Raw genomic sequence first — 18,952 nt, forward strand, 5'->3', positions numbered from 1 at the left:
TCATAATTTTTAACTGCATCTAAACACTTACCCTGGGAGGCAGGGAAACATGTGCACCACCTTCTGCTGCCAAAATGAGCAGAGCTCACTGCCATCATCCCACCCAAACAAGCCACAGCACTGAGTAACAGTGAACAACCTGCATGAACCATAGGAGTTCATGCATTTTACACAAAATACATTTTCAGTATTTCCATGTGTGTTTGATGTGTAACCATAGTTCAACACAGATATTTTTAGAGAAACCTTGAACTGTTCATCAGAGTATAGGAACACATCCCATAGGATACCATGGAAATGCAGGGATGTAACAAGTGCTTTCAGGTCAACCACAATGCCATGCATGTTGTCCATCAGTGCCATGCCTGTTCCAGCCACCTACATGAAGTTAATGAGGTGGACTTTTGGGATGAGAGAAAGCAGACTGGGGGCTGATTGACATGGAACAGATACTCTAATTAGTTGGAATTAATGGTCATCCTCGCTACTGCTATATTTTATCATCACCATCAACACCATTATTTTATCATCACCATCATTTTATCATCACCAAGAACTAGTCCAAGACAGTGGCTAGAGAAGGACACCACAGCACCAAGCAAGTGAGATGAATGGGCAAACCCAAAAGTTAGGAGTGATAGGAAAAAAACCTATTTGACTTAGAATGAGAAAAAGAGAAAGGTAGACCTAACTAATTGCTTTTCACGAGTTTCAGTAATTTTCCTGCAAAGTTTTCATTTTTTAGACAAAGAGCCTCAAAACCTGTGAAAAATCCAAGACAAAATTTGATATTGACAGCAAAGAGGCATAAGATGGTAATGTTGGCTGCCTTAAATTGTTGATAACACATTAGGGAAACATGGTGCAATGCTTTTTTTTTCCCCAACAATCAAAACTTACTACATATAATATTTTATAATTCTACTCATTAAACACACACAGCAAATCACATTAGAAAAGTTTGGTATCATACCAGAAAAGGTACCAAAGGAGTACTGGAGGACTTCTCAGACAGTTTAATACAAAGAGCTCTAAAGAAAGTGAAATACTATGCAAATTTCAACCTCAGTTATGTATAGAGTCCATAGTAAAAGCAATGGGTGTGAATGCTGAAATAAACTAACTGAGGCTAATGCAGTAATTGCTTAAAAGCTCCCTTCTTTAGATTACATTGGGAGGTTTTAAATGACCAGTGTTACAGTAACTAATAGAATGAGATCCTCATACTAAAAATAATGAAGCAACACAAGACCTATCTGCAGAAAAAATCCTAACTTATGAATCCTATATAATTCCTTTGAGGCATCCACAGTTGCTGAGGATGCAGAGACGGGGAGATTCCTTTCTTTGTCCAGAAGATAGTCACACAAGCCAGTGCACTGGCCTCACCATACAGGAATTCTGTCTCAAAACAAGGATTTAGTGAGCAGACACACAAGACAACCTAAAGAACCATCATGATATGTAGGATGAATTGAGCCCCAGCAGTTTAGATGAACAGCATTTTTTTTACAGCCAGACATTATTGAAAAGTGGACACCAGATCTAAGTGTTCCTGAAACAAAACTATCCTATTGCACCTATTTGAGAGGACAACTTACAGCCAAAAACCTAGTTTAAGTTCAGATGCAAAGCCATAGCCTTCAATGTGTTGTGTCAGAAAAAAAGAACATCTATAGGCAACATATTACAGCGTACTTTTACCTTCACTCACAGACACCTGTTACTGCAATGTTGAGTAGGGCCATCAGCTTAGGTAAGATGTAACAAATAGATCGTCCTGCTTTAACAACAAATGGTGCAAAAATTATGAACATCACCTGAAGAACAATAGTCTTATCTAAATCATCAGTAGGAACCTATTTCAAAGTAGCTCTTGAATAACCCAAAAAGAGACTTTCTGAAGACCTCTTCCAAGCCAAGGTTTTACTTTCCCAGATCATAAAGGTAGGATTGGAAGATCCATTCATTTTTGCCTTTATTTAAATAATTGAGTCTGTCAGCTAAAGTGGTTGTGGCAGTCTCCTGCCAGGGCTGAAAGACAGGGCGTTAAGCTTCACATAGCTAAATTACAGCAGCAACCATCCTAAATCCTCTCAGAATCTGTTTCATTGAAATATCACTTTTCTGTGGAATAATTACTTCTTACATGCCCAATCCTATTCCTGACACGCTTATTTTAATGCTATGACATTTTAATGCCATCTGCCCCCAAGAAGCCCAGCCTGACACGCTGTCAGAACTCAATCCACGCACCATCTTCCTACTCCCCATCATTTCACTCTTCCCCTGAATACAGAGGAATTGCTTCTCCAATGCCCAGTGTTATAATTTACCATTTGGCAGCATGAGTTAGGAGGTGCTTCTATAAGCAAACCACAGTAATTTTCAGCTTATTTGTACATGTTGTGACTATGGTTTCTGTAAAGTGAAGCAGAATCAAAGCTCATTGCTCTTGGAAGCACCAAATCTCTTCAGATCATGTTTTCTGAGTCATTTGTGTATGCAACAGAAATAACAGAAAAATAACAGAATAATAACAGAAATAACAGAAAAAACAGAAACTGTCCTGTTTTCTACTCCTCCTAACCCCATGGCAATGGAGGAAAAAATCTCCTCTTTGCCTCCAATCAGCAAAGGGGTAGGTATGACAACATAACAAAGTGCCATCGGTCAGAGAGGACTAGTTGATGCTCTTATCTTCCCTTACTAAGGTATTCCTTGCCTACAGGAACAGCGAAGAGGTAGAAGCACATACACCACAGAGACAAAGAATTGTCTCAGACAACTTGTATAGTAGGAACAGATTTTATTTCCCTCCTGCCCTCTGTTTGTTCTGCCTTATTGTTCTCCCATTTTGCATTCCCTGATTCCTTTCCTAGGTCTAGTGATTGACAACGTGTATTGTCCATTTCTATCAGGTCTGCAAGATCACTGCTGCCTCAGTGCTTCCCTCCCTGCAGGCTGTCACTAACTTTTGTGAGCTGACATTTCTCACAAAGTTGGCAGAACTGTACACACCACAACTGGTTGCCAGGTGCTCCTATATAAATATTTAATAGATACATTTTTGTTTAGCAGCAACAACTCAAAAAAACACAGATGGAATGATATCAAACCCAGAATAAATGAATAAGACAGATAATGACTAGTTTATTACAAGTAAAATAATAAATAATCTCTTTAGAGATCACTTTCACTTCTTTCTATTAAAAAAAACATGGATTAAGCATCTTCCCACAAACATCACACTGATTTCCGAAAATCCCAACCAAGCTAAACCAACAAATAAAAGGAGGCCATGTTTAGCATCCAATGCACTTCTCAACAGAGTCATTTGGAAGCTTTCATCACTAACACAATTTTGTAAGGCTTAGGACTAAATTGATTACACAGAAAGGGAACCCTATACCCCCTTAATGCTGATCATAAATTAAAATGTAGGGAAAAGAAAGAGACATGCTCAACAAAGAATATTGACTTAAAACACTTCTGTAATTTGTTTCAGGACTACTTTCACACATTCCTGTATAATTTGCAGTATATTTTGTACAGTATATTTATTGCTCAGCAATAAATGGGGAATGGTCTTTTGAGGTAAGCTCTCAAGCCTGCTCTGGGGACTCAGTATGCTTGGGTGGCTTTCTGAAACACCTCTGTTCTGATGCAGGCAGTGTGGGGAACAAACAGGAGGAGCCAGAAATCTCTGCGCAGCTACATGACTGGAGTGCTGGGAGGGATGGATACAGGCTCCTCAGGAAGGACAGCATGGGAAGGCCTGGTCAGGGACCTGTTCCCTGTGACAGAGCAGCTGGAGCTCGTGGAGCTGTGCGTGGGGATGGGTGTCCCTGTTACAGACCTCCTGATCCCAAAGCAGCACTCGGGCAATGCAGCTTCAGAGTGCACTAATGACAACTTCCTGTTGCTGTAAGGTAGAAAAATTATACAGAAAAACCTTAAAAAATCAGGCCTGCTCTGTTAAAATCAATGGCTGGCTTTGTCAGGCTAGCCCTTTGCAAATTCCCATGTGAAAGCAATCCTGGTGTGAGCAGTTCATTAGCATAACAATCTATTCCTGGGTGAAAAACAACTTGCACCTGTATAAACTGTTTTTACACCGTTAGATAGAAAAATGAAAACTATCTCTCACAAACTTTTCCTACATGTACACGCCAGGGGTTTGAGTAACCAATCAATACAGAATAACAACTTGTTACTAAGCAATAAAGTAAGAAAGCTACTAACCAACTGGAGTCACAAGAAGTCCATAAAACTGTATAAAAATGAGTTATGTGAATAAAAAATGGGCTTTTTCCACCATGAAGAAAATGAAGTCTCATGTGATTTATTCTGATAACTTCCCAACATGGGGAACCAACAAGGAAAGTTGTTCTGCAGGACATTGTACTTACAAACAACAAAGAAGTGGTCAGAGATGGGGAAGTCAGAGGCAGCCTGGGCTGCAGTAGCCATGTGATGATGATCTTCAGGATCTCAAGTGAGGGACCAAGACAGTAACCAGAACCACAACCCTGGATTTCAGGAGAGCAGACACCATCCTTTTCAGAGATCTGTTTATGAGAACCTCATGGATATAGTCCTGGAGAGAAGAGGGGTCCAGGAAAGCTGGTTGATATTCAGAGATTACCTCCTCCAAGCTCAGGAAAGGTCCACCCTGACAAATAAGAAATTAAGCAAAAGTAGCATGTGAGAGCAAGGAGCTCCTTACTGAACTCAGACATCAAAAGGAGGCTTAAAAGAGGTGCAAGTACTAATTTCGTTGTTAGTCTTCAGAGGATTTATGAGCCTAAATAATGGGATATTTTGATTGCTGGTTTATTTTTAAATAATCATTCTAACTGAACTGGGGCCTACTGCATGCACCTCTGGGCAGACTTTTGCATCAGCAGTTCTTGGAGGCAGCATTAGGACCTAAAATCACATTGTTTTTCATACAGAAGCAAAACCTTTATTTCTACAAAACATACAGAAACAGAACAGTCTGTTGATCTCAACACAAACATGATCTTGGAAGAGATACAATTTCAGGGTCTGAAGCTACATGTTACGAGGACAAAAAAAAAAAAACCACCCAAAAAAACCCAAAGTACAAAATGCTGACTCAACATAATGGCATTAATAACTTTGTTATTAGGAGAAAATAACTTTGTTATGAGGAGGAAAAAAAAAAATCACTTTAATCCAATAAGGTGATTTCAGGGGATGTTCAGGTGGGAATAATGAAGAATTTCTTCACAGAAAGGGTTGTCAAGCATTGGAATGCACTGCCTAGGGCAGTGAAGTCACCATGCCTAGAAGCCTTTAAGAAATGACTGGACATGGCACTTAGTGCTCTTGTCTAGTCGACAACATGGTGAGTGGTCAAGGGTCAGACTCAATTATCTTGGGGCGGGGAGGGGGGGTCAGTCTTGGCCTAAATGATAAGAATCACACTTGGCCTGTGATTCTTAAGAAAAGTTCACACATATGCACAGTTATTCATGTTACTATGCTTTAAGAAAAGTTAAAAAAACCGTTATTTTATCACTATTAACTGGAATCAAAATGTCAAGAGATCAGTTCTGTGAACTGATGATTAAATATAACTACAAAGTTAGTCATAACAGTGTTTCCTACTCTGCCCTCAAGTGTCTCCACAGGACAAAGGAAAGGAGTCAGTATACTGTGACCACCCTGCACAGGCTCTGGAAGGTCTGTACTACTTCAGTGAAATGATAATGACCCCATCAGGATGGAGCTGCATCCAGGACACTGAGCATAACCGCACAAAGATATGTCAGCTTTCTGTAATTAAACAATTTGTCAGTTTGATCCCCAGAATGATCTGTGCTCCTACAGCTTTAGCAAAAGCCTGCAACTCCTACGCTTTCACTTCCACAGCTGAAATGTCTTAATGAAAGCTGTCATTATTTTTGTAATTTATTTCTGAACTCTTCAGAGACACCATCAGCTGAAGTGAGACACTTCTGCCAGAATAGTCCTTTCTGAGCCTTTTGTTAAGGTGGAAGAAATTTGAGAATCATTTCAGGCCTTCCCCTTTGACTTGTTCTATGCACATGACAACAGTTAATAAAACCTTGTGCCACTGCTCCTAGTTTGAGGTGGATCAAGTCTTTTTTGTCTTTCCCCACTTCAATACAAAAGAAGGGAAAAAAAACCCCACACTGAAAACAGTGTGGTTAGGCAACGTAAGGCACAAAAATAATTTTGAGTGGGACAAAGAGTATATGTATGGTACTAGACGCCCACTGTCTGACACTTTCTTTTGAGCTCTATGCCCCTGACCTTCACACCCTTCTCTAAGCACTGTCTAAAAAGCAACAAAGGTTAATATTCTGTACAGGTAATTTCCCTCCTAGCACCAAAATATCTTTTAACTTGGTGACATAAATAAGATCACATCTTCTCTGAGCAATCACTGCATAACGGTTGCATCTGCAGTCTTGTTGGCACACACCATAAATCTTCTACGCAGATTGCGATCAGAAACTCAGAGAATCATAAAACCATTAGGTTGGAAAACAGTGGCAAGATCAAGCCCAAGTTTTGGCTGAACACCACCCTATCAACTAAACCACATTGTGAAGTGCCATGTCCACTTGTTTTATAAACACTTCCAGGAATGTTAAATCAGACACTTCCCTGGGGAGCCTGTTCTACTGCTTAACCACACTTTGAGTGAAGAACATTTTTTCCTAATAGCCCACTTGAGCCTCCTCAGTACAACCTGAGGCCATTTTCCCTTCTCCTGTCACTTGCTGCCTAGAAGAGACGAACCCTCACCTTGCCACGGCCTCCTTTCAGACAGTTGTGGAAGGCAATAAAGTCTTTTCTCCAGACTGAACAACCTCTGTGCTCTCAGCTGCTCCTCATAGAACTTATGCTTCTGGCCCTTCAATCACAACTTTTCACTTAGTTATAGCTGTGCTAACCTGTTACTATCAATTTTTGAGAATCAAAAACCAAAAGAAAGAGCTTGCATATCACATCTACAAGAAAGTACAAATAGCAGAAGATTAGTTTGCAGAAGCGATTTCTGCCTGCTGTACAAAACACTTTGTCCCTATCAAGTTTGATCTTTCATATAGAAGTGAAATACTGATAGTTTCTATAAAATTTCTTGACTTGAAGTCAGGGCTTAAATACTACCTGTTATAACAAGTCCTGTAGGCAGTGGAAAACCTGCATAAGACAATGCCCTGTACTATCACAAAATAAAAAGGCAAAAACATTAATAAGAAATTGCAAAATTATTCTTTATAACAATTGCTCTTGAGTCACACAAAGCTCTGATCAGACAGTTCAAAATATCAACAAACATTCGGTTCTGGAATCTGGACCAAGAGAAGGCAGGAAAAATCTTCCAGAGGTGGGTATACACTTCTCATGAACCAGGATTGTGCCCATAAAAGCAGAGACATAAAGTGATAGAAAACCTGGCAACAGCTATTCTTAAAACCAGACTGAATCCAGGACAAGCAGTACTGTAATGAACAATAGACCACTGAAGGACTACAAGAAGTTACTCTTGAGTTGACTTCTCAAGTCAAGTGGCAGTAAAAGCATTCAGATAATAGATTTTGTGTTGTATCTAATCACTGAAACAAAGTTAATCCAAGAAAGTAATTTATTTTTAAATTAGTGACACAGTTTATTCATTTAACAAAAAACTAAAGAGCATTAACCCTTCCTGCTGAGTTTAAGCTTAATTACTGTTATGCTAACATACAGAGAATAATTTTGGAATGATAGTCCAGAACTAAAATACAAATGTGAAATATTTTTTTTACCACCACCAAATTTTACCATACTTACATGTTTCTTAAAATTGTCTCAGATTATATAAAATATATATTTTCTATTTGCAACTGTTATTTTGTAAGAAACTAATTAGAAAGGCAAATTAACCTCTACACTGGTCTTTTTTTTCTGGTACTTCTAATGTTGAAGCCTAATGGTTTCTAAATATAAAACACCATTCCCTTTCACATTCCTTTGGTCAGTTGTGTGGATTCAGAGGTGGTTGTTCTGCGAAGGCCGCCTGTATTTTGACAACAGGCTGTATCATCCAAAAAGTATGAAACACTTCATCCACAATTTAAGCACTACCAATTGTTTAAATCACAAGTTGGAAGATCCCATTTTTCAGAAATGCAGGAGTGTATTTTGTCCAGCCACGGCTTGCTACTAGTGTTACAGACAGTAATTTGGAGGCACATACTTTATTCTTGCAGTGAGAATGAATGCAAAATCCCTCTTTATGCTGATCATACAAATATTGGCCTATTGGTTGTCACCAGATAACCAATAACTTAAAATACAATTTTTATGAGTTATTTTGTTGTCCAGTTCAAATCACAGTGAGGGGAAGAAATCATAACTATTGTCAAAACAAGTTTCCACAGAGAGAGGGAGAGAAAGAGGATAAAGCAGGTTTCCATGGTTACTTTGTTAACCAGCCCCATTTTGCTGCTTACATAGTTTACAAACAAGCCACTATAAACCAGAAGAAATTAAATATTTATTAAATATTTATTTACAGAAAGCTCCCACCACATGTCATGTCCGTTTCAACATCTGACTGTCCAGTGGTGCCCTAAGACACAATGATATTTACTCACTGCTGGTGCTACCAGGTACATTGTATAGGACAAACCTCTACTGAATGTGCGCAGAGGAAGCCCTTGACCCAAATTCATTTACTAACACTTCATCAGTAATTTCAGTAGATGATGCCTTGCCTTGAAACCAATGATAAAACTGCAGGTTTCTTGCATGTAAGTAAAAGTTCTTGCTTGGTTATCAGGTAAAACTTACAAAACATCAAAGGCTACTCTCCAGCTCTATGCATTTCAACAGCTGCAGTTTTAATCATTTACTTCTAATTTACTTCTAATACTTCTAATAATAAGTTCTTCTTATCTGGAGTCATCACCGTAAATGAAAGGTTAATTCTGTATAACAGCACTTTGAAGCAAAAATGTCATCTAAATCAGATCATTTTTATTTCCTATAAAATTTAACTAGGCTTCTTATTGTCTGGGGGAAGAATTACAAGTAACTGTGTGGTACCACTAGTACTGGGAAGATTCCAGACATGCCATCAAAAGCTCAGAAGTTCTTTATGGAGAACCCAGCATGGAAAATTCTGGAAGTATTTTGGAGTTTTTGATATTTGGATACCAACCTCATTCAGTTAAGAGGCAGCATTTGGCCTTAGGTCCTGTATGCACAGCCACCACACAGCAGCACCGCTCACTTGGGAGTGACAGGTGACAGCAGTCCTGCAGTACGGATCTCAGCAAAAGGTGCTAATTGGAATCATTGAATTGTTTAGTTTGTAAAAGACTCTTAGGATAATCAAGTCCAGCCACTGACCTAGCACTGCTGAGTCCATCATCGAACCTTGTCCCTAAGAACCATGACTACATGTCTTTTCAATAACGCCAGGGATGGTGACTCAAGCAGTACAGTATAATCTACTTACATGACATTCAGAGATAAACATTTTTTCTAAGAAGCAACATTTTTCCTGCTGTGTTGTAGCCAAAGAGTGTTCGGGAAACTTGTGTAGCTTAAACACTATCAGCCTGTCTACCATCCTACAGACAAGCTTTTATATTTCACTGTTGCTTCATGTTTGCAAAAATTTCTGTCCATGAACACACTTACTCTGTTAGACAATCTCTGAATTTTGCAGAGATCAGCTAATCTCTTCTCTGTGGCAGGATCAACTCTATTTAGGTTACTCTTGAATAATATTTGCCCTGAGTTGTTGCCACACTCTGAGGGCATTCAAACAAGAACATTTACTTGAGCAAGACATGGCCTGTTTTGAATCTCCATTTCCATCCATCTAGGAAGTAGATACATACACATATGTATTTCTAATATATATGTATGTACGCACACCTATACACACACACATATATATATATATAAGCAACTGAAAGAAAAACATTGCTGTTCTTTACATTCTAATGTCAGTTGTTTATCACTGGTCAAAAAATTGAACACAGTATTTAAAACTACTGTGCTTCACTAGCTTCACTAGTACATGTCCAATATTTAATATTTTCAGACCAATAGTCTAATCCAGATTTGCAAAGCAATTCATTGTACCAAAATGCTAGATACATTTTAAATAATCTCTAAATCTACCACAACTGCCTCTGAAAGCACTAGCACATGGAATACTGTTATCCCTATAGCTACAGGAGATAATGTTCATTACATAGCATTAGTATTCACAAAAAAATTGTAGAGCAATAGTTATTACTTAAACATCCTGATTCTCTTTACATCAGTAAATTCAGAATTCTTCTTTATTTAATAGATTTTTTCAAGTTTGGGGGGTACATGACGTAACTCAGGCAAGCAAACTGCATTTTGCTGTTCACACAGAACAGAGCAGAGCAGCAGAGGATGGTTGGAAAGTGGAGTCAACTTTTTCAAGTATCCAGCTATATTGCTTGCAAGAAAGTGATAAATCTTCTCCAGGACAAAGAAAGCAAGAGCCGTATGACAGCTGACAGTAAGAATTATCCTTTGGTTGCCATGACCTTAGCTCGTTTTTCAGCACTACATAGAAGCACTGCAATTACGTTTTGGGGCTAGAATAGGAAGCCTACAGCATGTTATTTAACTCACTTATTTCAGACAGTAAGATAAATAGAAGCCTGAAACTTCTGACCCTTCATTCCTTCAAAAGCATGAAATCTATGCAATTATTTATTTGTCACCTCTAAGATGGAAGTCTGCATGAAATTTTGATTCACATACCCTATTTTCTTTAGGAGCTAGGAAAGCTTCAGCTAGGAAAGCTGTTTCCCCTTAAACAACACACCATAAACAACACATATTTGCAAAGATGTTAACTTGTGTAGTTTATACATGCTTTCTTGATTTTACTTGAGTTTCTTAAAAGAGCACTTTTTACTATGGTTTCCTATCAACATATACAACCCACCTAAATATATGCAATTAAGAGCACACACAGATGGAAATCACTTTATTTCCTTTTTTGGCTCTAAATTCTTATCTGCGATAGGACAATTCTAAATCCAATAGTTACTTCCTGTCCTGTTTTATCATCTGCTCTTGATGTTACATAAAGTGCTTATACTAAACATCACTGAGCTCTTATATAGCATTCTTAATCCATAGATCTCAAAGTACTTTACAAAGGATGACCATTATCCTGCTTCATCTATGAAAAGAAAAAACATGGACATCTTCAGGGTGAAATTCGGATCTCATTAAATTCCCACTGTGAAGTTGGAATTGCACCTCCCATCACAGTACCACTGGTCAGCCAGAACAGCATTAATCTCTGCAGATGGATTCCAGAGCTTTCCATAACACTGGTGGGCTGTAAGTTGCACTCAAAAATTCCATACACCATTTAGGCATCAATCCAGAGAGAATACAGTTTTCAATATGGTATCCTATTCAGCATGACAATCACTAAAACGCTCCCATCCCACACAGGTAGCACTTTTAAACACTGTACTTTACCCTTCCCCTGCTTACAGCTCTAAACACTGAACATTACCATCAGTGGTGGAAATAACTGAGTCAAGTGCTGTGCTTGAGCTTTGCTACTGAAATCAATACTGCTTCAGACAGATACATTGGTACTAAGGTCTGATGCTTCCACTCAGGCATCTCAAAGTATTTTCACCTCCACACAAACTCTAAAACTACCTGATCTAGGTGATCTACCTGAACTAGGTATGAGTTATCAAATCTCCTGCTTCATCCTTTGCTCTCCTCTTTTTGATTTGTTTCCCATGTTCTCCCTTTGCACCTTGCTCTAAGTTAGATGTTTAAACTCATACACTGCCCTAACTCAAACTCTCCTGTACCATTCAGAGAACCTGAAACCAAGCACAGGAGATAAGGACTGAAGGCAGACTGTGTACTAACAACCACATGGTTTGTCAGGGTATCAGTCTGCTTGAAACTGCCAGACACTGCTGCATGGCCATAAAAGAAGGATGCTCTCTCTCTACTTCAATAACGCATCTGATGATGTTATATCCAGATATCACGACATGAGAAACTTTTGTAGCTTACAACTTCAGATTAAATTTAAGGGGTTATTGCTTTGACATGCTGTATCACAACCACCTCAAATCTACTTCTAGATTCCACTTCACCCAGGCAAGGTGAAGCAAGCTGATCCTGTACACAAAGATGAGCCAAAGACCCATGATTTTCATGAAAGGATTCTGAACACTTCTGTCTCCATAACACTCCACACAACAAATCAGCCAAGGAAGAGAAAGGCATGCGAGCTTCCCTGCCCACAGGGATAAAGGGAATCATTCTGTATTCTCTGGTGCTAAGCCAGATAGGTTATTCTGAGCAGCTCTTCCTAGAAGCCTGTATGTTATATGAACTCCTCTTGTCTAATCTGGCGCTTTCAAGAAGAAAAGGTACAAAAGTAGAGGAGATTTTATAATAGATCGCATCTCCTAGAATGCCCGTTTCCTAAAACGGGACTATCTGCCAAGAAACAGAGGGGCAGTCTGATGGACTCCCGCGTCATTCCCCAAGACGTTCTAGAGAAAGCCAAGTCCGACCGCCCCCCCGGCGTAGCCGGGCAGCAGCGGAACGAGCGCAGCAGGACACGCCGCGCAGCCCGGCGCTGCTGCCAGCAGCAGCTCCCGGTGCCGGCGCTCCCGGTGCCGGCGCTCCCGGTGCCGGCGCTCCCGGTGCCCGGCGGCAGCGGCACAGCGCAGCCAGGGCCCCGCGGGAGCGCCGCCGCTCCCGAGCCTTGCCCCGGGGCCGGAGCCGGAGCCGCCGGCATAGAGCGAAAAGCCACGGGTACTGAGGGATTTATTTTCTCCCGCACGTGGCAGGGAACACAGGGCGGGAGGCTCGTCACACGGCAGGACAGCAAGCTCAGAGCAGCATCAGGGCCGGAAACGAAGATTCAGCCTGAGGCTGGTTGCGATGTCATTTACTGAGCTGCATACAACTAATTTACCAGAAGCTGGAGTAGAAAAGAGTACTCTTTTCATCCTATTTTTTTCTGGCTCTGGTCTGCATCTTAACAATTCTATTTTGAAGAGCATGTGGGTTTCTGCAACACATCTAAAACAGAACAACTTTGAGACTGAAGTTTATACCAACCCCATCCTCCTATATAGAGGCTGCAATCATGTTTCTTACCATGCTAAAGTACAAATACAGACTACAAGAAGAAAAAAAAAAGACAACGTTAAAAGGGTAAAAGGCAAGAGAATTAACCAGAAAGGAAAGAAAATCAAGAGATTTCTGTAAACTTATACTCTAGGTGATACAAAAATTTACAAATGCTTTGCTTCAACTAGAAGTGCTTGGTGGAAGTTGATGCAATGCATAAAAATATAAGATGCAAAGTCCCTCAGACTGAAATCACATGTAAAATCCAGCCAAATTCTGACACTTAGAGACAAAAGGTTCCTGTGACATAACTTCCTGGACTACACAAAGAATAAATTCAGAATCCTTAAAATCACAGGTGGTTCAAGATTGCTGGACACACACTTTCTTCCAACACAGTGAAATGCAATCTTTGATGCAGCTCTGTTAAAATACTCAGTAAAATTATTTAGAAGTAGCATGAGCTGAGTCTTTAAATACTTCATGTTTCACAGCGTATTTCTTACTCATAGATAGTAATTCAAACACTCTGCAACAAAAATAACAAACTGTTTTAATTCACAGTTGCAACACATAAACATGATGAGATCTGTACATTGTTAATCCCAACTTCCCCACTCCAACAGTTTAAGTTAAATGTCACATTTACATAACATTTACATAAAGATTCAGTTTTGTTTATACAAACCCTATCCTTATTTTTGCAACATGTTCGATACTAATTCATTATATAACAACAGATTGTTTGCTGTTTTAAAAAAATTAAAAGGTTTCATTCTGAGAAGGTGTTTGAGAGACTGCAATTCCTCTGAAGCAATTTAGCACTTAGTCTTTATTACTATTTCATAAAGTTTTTAAGGCTAACAAGTTTGTTTTAAAACAAACAAGGTATTTTGGACACTGTCCCACTCTAAGACACCTCAACTGATTTTACACATCATGGTCACTTGTACAGTTCGCACTTGTGCTCAATACACACGCAGGAGAACAGTCACAGAGCCTCCCAGTGCAAACCACAGGAGTTTAATTATAGACTTGGCCTAAAAAATGGAACATTTTTGAAGATTCCAAGCACTATCTAGCTTGTTGGTTTTTACTAAGGTTTTTTGGTTTCTTTTTATTAATACCACTTTGCTCTTATCTCTACCTTCAACAGGAACACATTTACCCCAGTGCTGACCCATTCAAAAATTATAAACAGCAAATATTGCAAAACTTCCAATGCATCTGAAAGCAGAGTGCACAGGGGTCTGCAATACAGCTGGATGTAACTGCAGTATTTTATAAAAAGAGCTATATTTTTCAACTTCTCCATGCAGAGGTCTCTATGGATGGATTAGCTGCTATTCTCTTCTGTTTTAAAACTTTTAAATGATTTTTGCAGAAACCCTAAGGCCTCATATTGAAAGCAAGAAAAAATTCTCTAAGCTAACCAGTAACTCTTCATATCAACGAAATAAGTGCCTTAACCTTAAAATGATGTATAAATTAGACACAAAGCCAATTCAATCTCATCTACTGATTCTTACAATTGTATTTATTACCAACAAGACTACATATTTAGGTTTAATATATGCTAACATGCAAAAAATTTCAAGTAAGTCCCTACAAAAGCTGTCTCCAGCACATCACACCACATCTACATCACAATATTCCCAAATATGGGAAGAATCACCTTTTGGTCCTCTTAGCTCCTTGGTTACAGAGGCATTATTTCAACGGGCTTTCTTTTCCAAAGGGATGTTTTTGTAACACAACCTGGAAACAGCCCGTTTCTGTGTTACTCTGCTCCAGAACCTTGTATCACAAATGGACACCCTTGAAAATACTGCTTCTGCCATCGCCACTGGCTTTACCTGCACTGTTCCAGAGGAGTACAAAGATCCCAGGAATTCAACACTAGTGAATACTTATGAAAGTCTCATACCCTGCAAGTCTCCTTGCCTTGCTTATAGGCTAGGAATTGGAGGCAGAAAATGACCTGAAAGAGAACTCAAGTACATCAGTTACACATATTCCACACCCAGTGGTCCTACCTGACAAGACAAACAAATTAGCAGCACCACTGGATCCCTCCCCAGGAAGCCTTTCAGTAGATTTAAGTGGAATGATGCAGTGCATCACATGCAGCATTAACAGTTTTTACTGGCTACATTACTTTTATGATTACAGATAGATAAAAATTGTTTTCCTTCATCCAGACACATTTCTGTTCACTCAGTATAAGCACTGATCCAAATGAGAAAAATGAGATAGATACATAAAATTGTCATAGACATATCACAGGTTATACTGAAGAAAAGAGTATTTTTTTATTCAGTAGGTCTCCCATTCACGCAGGTACACATAAGAGTCAAATAGATCTGCTCCAACCAGTCATCCAGGACTTTCAGGGAAAGCAGTACAAAACTTTGGCAATAGTGGTTAGGATTAACCTTATTTGGAATAGACCAGCCAAATCCATACAATGTAGAAATTGTTCTATAGGGCACCACATTTTCCTCTGAAGGAAGGTGAGTGCAGCACTGTGGCCACTGTGGCCGTATTTTATGGCAAAAGGCTGACTAAAATGTCAGCCTGATAAAAGAAGTTCCAAGGGTAAAAACTACTAAGGAACTACAAGGTGATGGCACAGGATGACAAAGTCAGTGTATTTGTATCCACACCACTTATGAGAAACAAGTGGCCTGTTAGTGTGAAGGACCTCCAGAAGCACACACAGATTTTTGTTCTAGGGAAAACATTGTGGTTTGCTTCAGAAGACAGCTTGGGCACACACTGTTGTGAGAATCAGGATGTTCATCTCAGAGAAGGCTCTAGAGAGACCTTACTGCAATCCTTCAAGATTTAAAGGGGGCTTAGAAGAAAGATGGGGACATTGTTGAATAGAGCCTTCTGCAACTGGGCAAGGCATAATGGCTTCTAGATAAAAGAGGGTAGATTCAAACAGACTGAAGGAAGAAATATTTTATTACAATGAGGGTGATGAAACACTGGAACAAGTTGCTCAGAGAGGCAGTAGATGCCTCAAGTGTGGAAATATTTGAGGTCAAGTTGGACAGAGCCCTGAGCAACCTGACCTCGTTGAAGCTGTACCTGCTCATTCCAGGGTAGGATGGGCTAGACAATCCTTAATGGCCCCTTAGAACAAAAACTATTGTATGATTCTATGACTGCTGTGTATGCTTTAAGGCTCACCAGGCATCCAGGAGTGAACCAAAAAGTCAAATCTCTTGACAAAACAAAGAAAAAAGAATGCACCCTGGGGATAGCTAGCACTTTCAAAGGCAGAGGTGTCTATCCACATACCTTTATCAATGCTACTGGAGAAAAGTGGAATCTCATTAATACTGTGCTGTCTAGCCCAGCTACAATATATTAGCTCATCAATGGTATTTTATGAGTAGCTACATTCAAAAGAGCAGCAGAGATGGAATAGCATTAGCAGTGGCGTTTGGCTCCCAAGAGAGGGCCATGTGCTACACTGAACCTCACACAGAATCTGTGTCCAGCTGTTGGAGCCAAGAATCACCACTGAGCTTACCTAGCAATGGAGTTGGAGAACTGCTGCAATGTATGTTGACCTTCCAAGACCTGTGTACATTAAAGAGAAAGGGGAAGCTCAGAAGTTTGGGGGTTGTGGAAACTTTTGGGTGTGGTGGGTTCTTTTGGTCAGTTGTTTTTGTGGTTTGTTGGGTTTTTTTGTTTGTTTGTTTTTTGTTGGGTTTTTTTTTTTTTAATACAATGATAAAAGGCTTGGGTTTCTTTTAAGCAGGTCTGCTTGGGTTTCTTTTAAGCAGGAGCATAGATTTCTTTGGCTTCAAGATGTGGGATCCCACGAGATTCCACAGCAAACTAATACAGGAGTTGAGCCAGATGATGAACAGATTTTTCCATTTCTTCTTTCATAATCATACCTTAGTTAGAACCATAATTCTCTTTTTCACCATGGGATCATTCTGTACTTACACAGAGGTGTCCTTTTCCTAACTAAAAATTAGTAGAGGTCACCACACAGTAGATTTTGATCCTAGAGGCAAACCATGCCATGCTTTACCTGAGAAAACTAAAAAAGTGGGTGATTTCCCAGTTGTGTATTCAGAGTACCTTTGCACCCAGGATTAAGCTAAAATAAATAACCTGCAACTCTAAACAAGCTAAAGTAATTGCAAACCATGGGGTGAGCTGAGAGCACTGCTAACAGATGGATGCCTTTTGGAGACACTGGGGGTGCGTAGTCCTGCAGCTCTCTTCAAAGCCAGATCTGTACTGAAATGAGTATGATTCACACTTTTTCAAAGGCTCAGCAGAGCTGAAAGCATAGAGATTTTTCAAAAGAATCATGCCTGCAGGAACTGTCATTCTTCCCCACTGTCTTCATCAGTGCTGTCCTAAAGGAAGTACTGTTTGGAATCAGGACTGTAAATATTCCCACAAGTTAACAATTTTATTTTATCCAATGCCCTGTTCTCAGCACTGGATGAAATGCCTAGATAAAATAGCTTCAGTGAGCAAAGAGCAACAGGCAGCCTCTCTTACTCTTTATCCTCTAAACTGCTATGCCAAAGGCTATTTCTACATATTTTTAACTCTGCAAATACACGTATTGCTCCATTCTGAGAATGCTCTGAGTTAGGAGAAAAAGGATTGTTTTTCCTGAAGTCACATTGGAAAAATATGACTACATTTGTACAGTACTGATGTGATTTAAATACATGATTAATAATTTTGGTAATTCTAAAGCAGTAACAAATAAGTTCTTTCACATCATTGTGTGAAAACATTGGGAAAAAAACCTTCCAAGTATAGTAGTGTATTTTCCATTACTACTACCAAACCCCAGTTTTCATCAAAAAAGTACTGATCCTTCCCTGGTGAGTTTCCAGGATCCCTGCTTCAAATATAATGGTATAGCTAACAAATGTTCAAAACCCAGATCCCCACATACTCAATTGCACTTTACTTTCACAAATGTAAGTTCCATGATACTACTTGATTTCAGCTTTCAAGCAGTGATTAAAAATCTAGTCCCAGAATCCAGTTCAGTCCAAGTCACAACACATTATTAGCCATTACAGTACCTATCCATAGTGCATTTGAAAATATGAGATTTTTAAACTTTTGCAAGCTATCTTCGAATAGTATCAGAAGCACAATTCAAGACATAGATGGGTGGAAAATTATTTTCCATTAATGCTTTACTAAGAACACAGAAAAAACCCTGTGTAGTTGTAATTCTCTGTAATATTTTGTGTCATGTTTCACTTGCGGAAGCCACTGACTGTGTATACCAAGCCAACAGTACATACAGTCCTAGTTCCTTCAATCAGCATTTAATTAGGCAGATTGTCCTTTTAGCAGAGACTATGTTTAGTTTTGTTGGCCCTGGACTTAGAATTTGCAAGTGTCATACAGTGGGTTCCCTGTTCCATGGCAGGGTTGAGCCATAATACTTAAAACAATATAATTTCTTTTTCATTTCAAATCCCACCTCAAACTTTCAATGCTTCCTGCAAATCAGGTTTTTTTTGGGTTGAGGTTTTTTCTTTCCTACTGTTTTATTTCACAGGGCAATGAAAACTGTGAATAGAACAGTATAACATGTATGACAGATACTTTATTAACACAGGAGATGAACTGCAAATTCTCAGGAGCAGAGACTGTCTAGGCAAAAAAAGGCAGTAACTTTCAAAAACTCACAAGGCAGACCAACAGAAGAGACAGAAGAGATTAACACCAAGTCTGTTTCCTACTCCAAAGTCACTCACTAAAAGGAAAT

The 18,952-nt window shown here is 39.3% G+C and overlaps 1 protein-coding gene across 2 annotated transcripts in view; it reads right to left on the reverse strand.

Annotated features, from left to right (window-relative positions):
• Positions 1–18,952, reverse strand: part of HHAT (hedgehog acyltransferase) — a 147,251-nt gene that overhangs the window by 92,490 nt on the left and 35,809 nt on the right. The window lies entirely within an intron of this gene.

Source organism: Onychostruthus taczanowskii, unplaced genomic scaffold (genome assembly GCF_017590055.1).
Source record: "Onychostruthus taczanowskii isolate IOZ18803 unplaced genomic scaffold, ASM1759005v1 scaffold42, whole genome shotgun sequence".
In the NCBI taxonomy this organism is placed as follows: Eukaryota; Metazoa; Chordata; class Aves; order Passeriformes; family Passeridae; genus Onychostruthus; species Onychostruthus taczanowskii.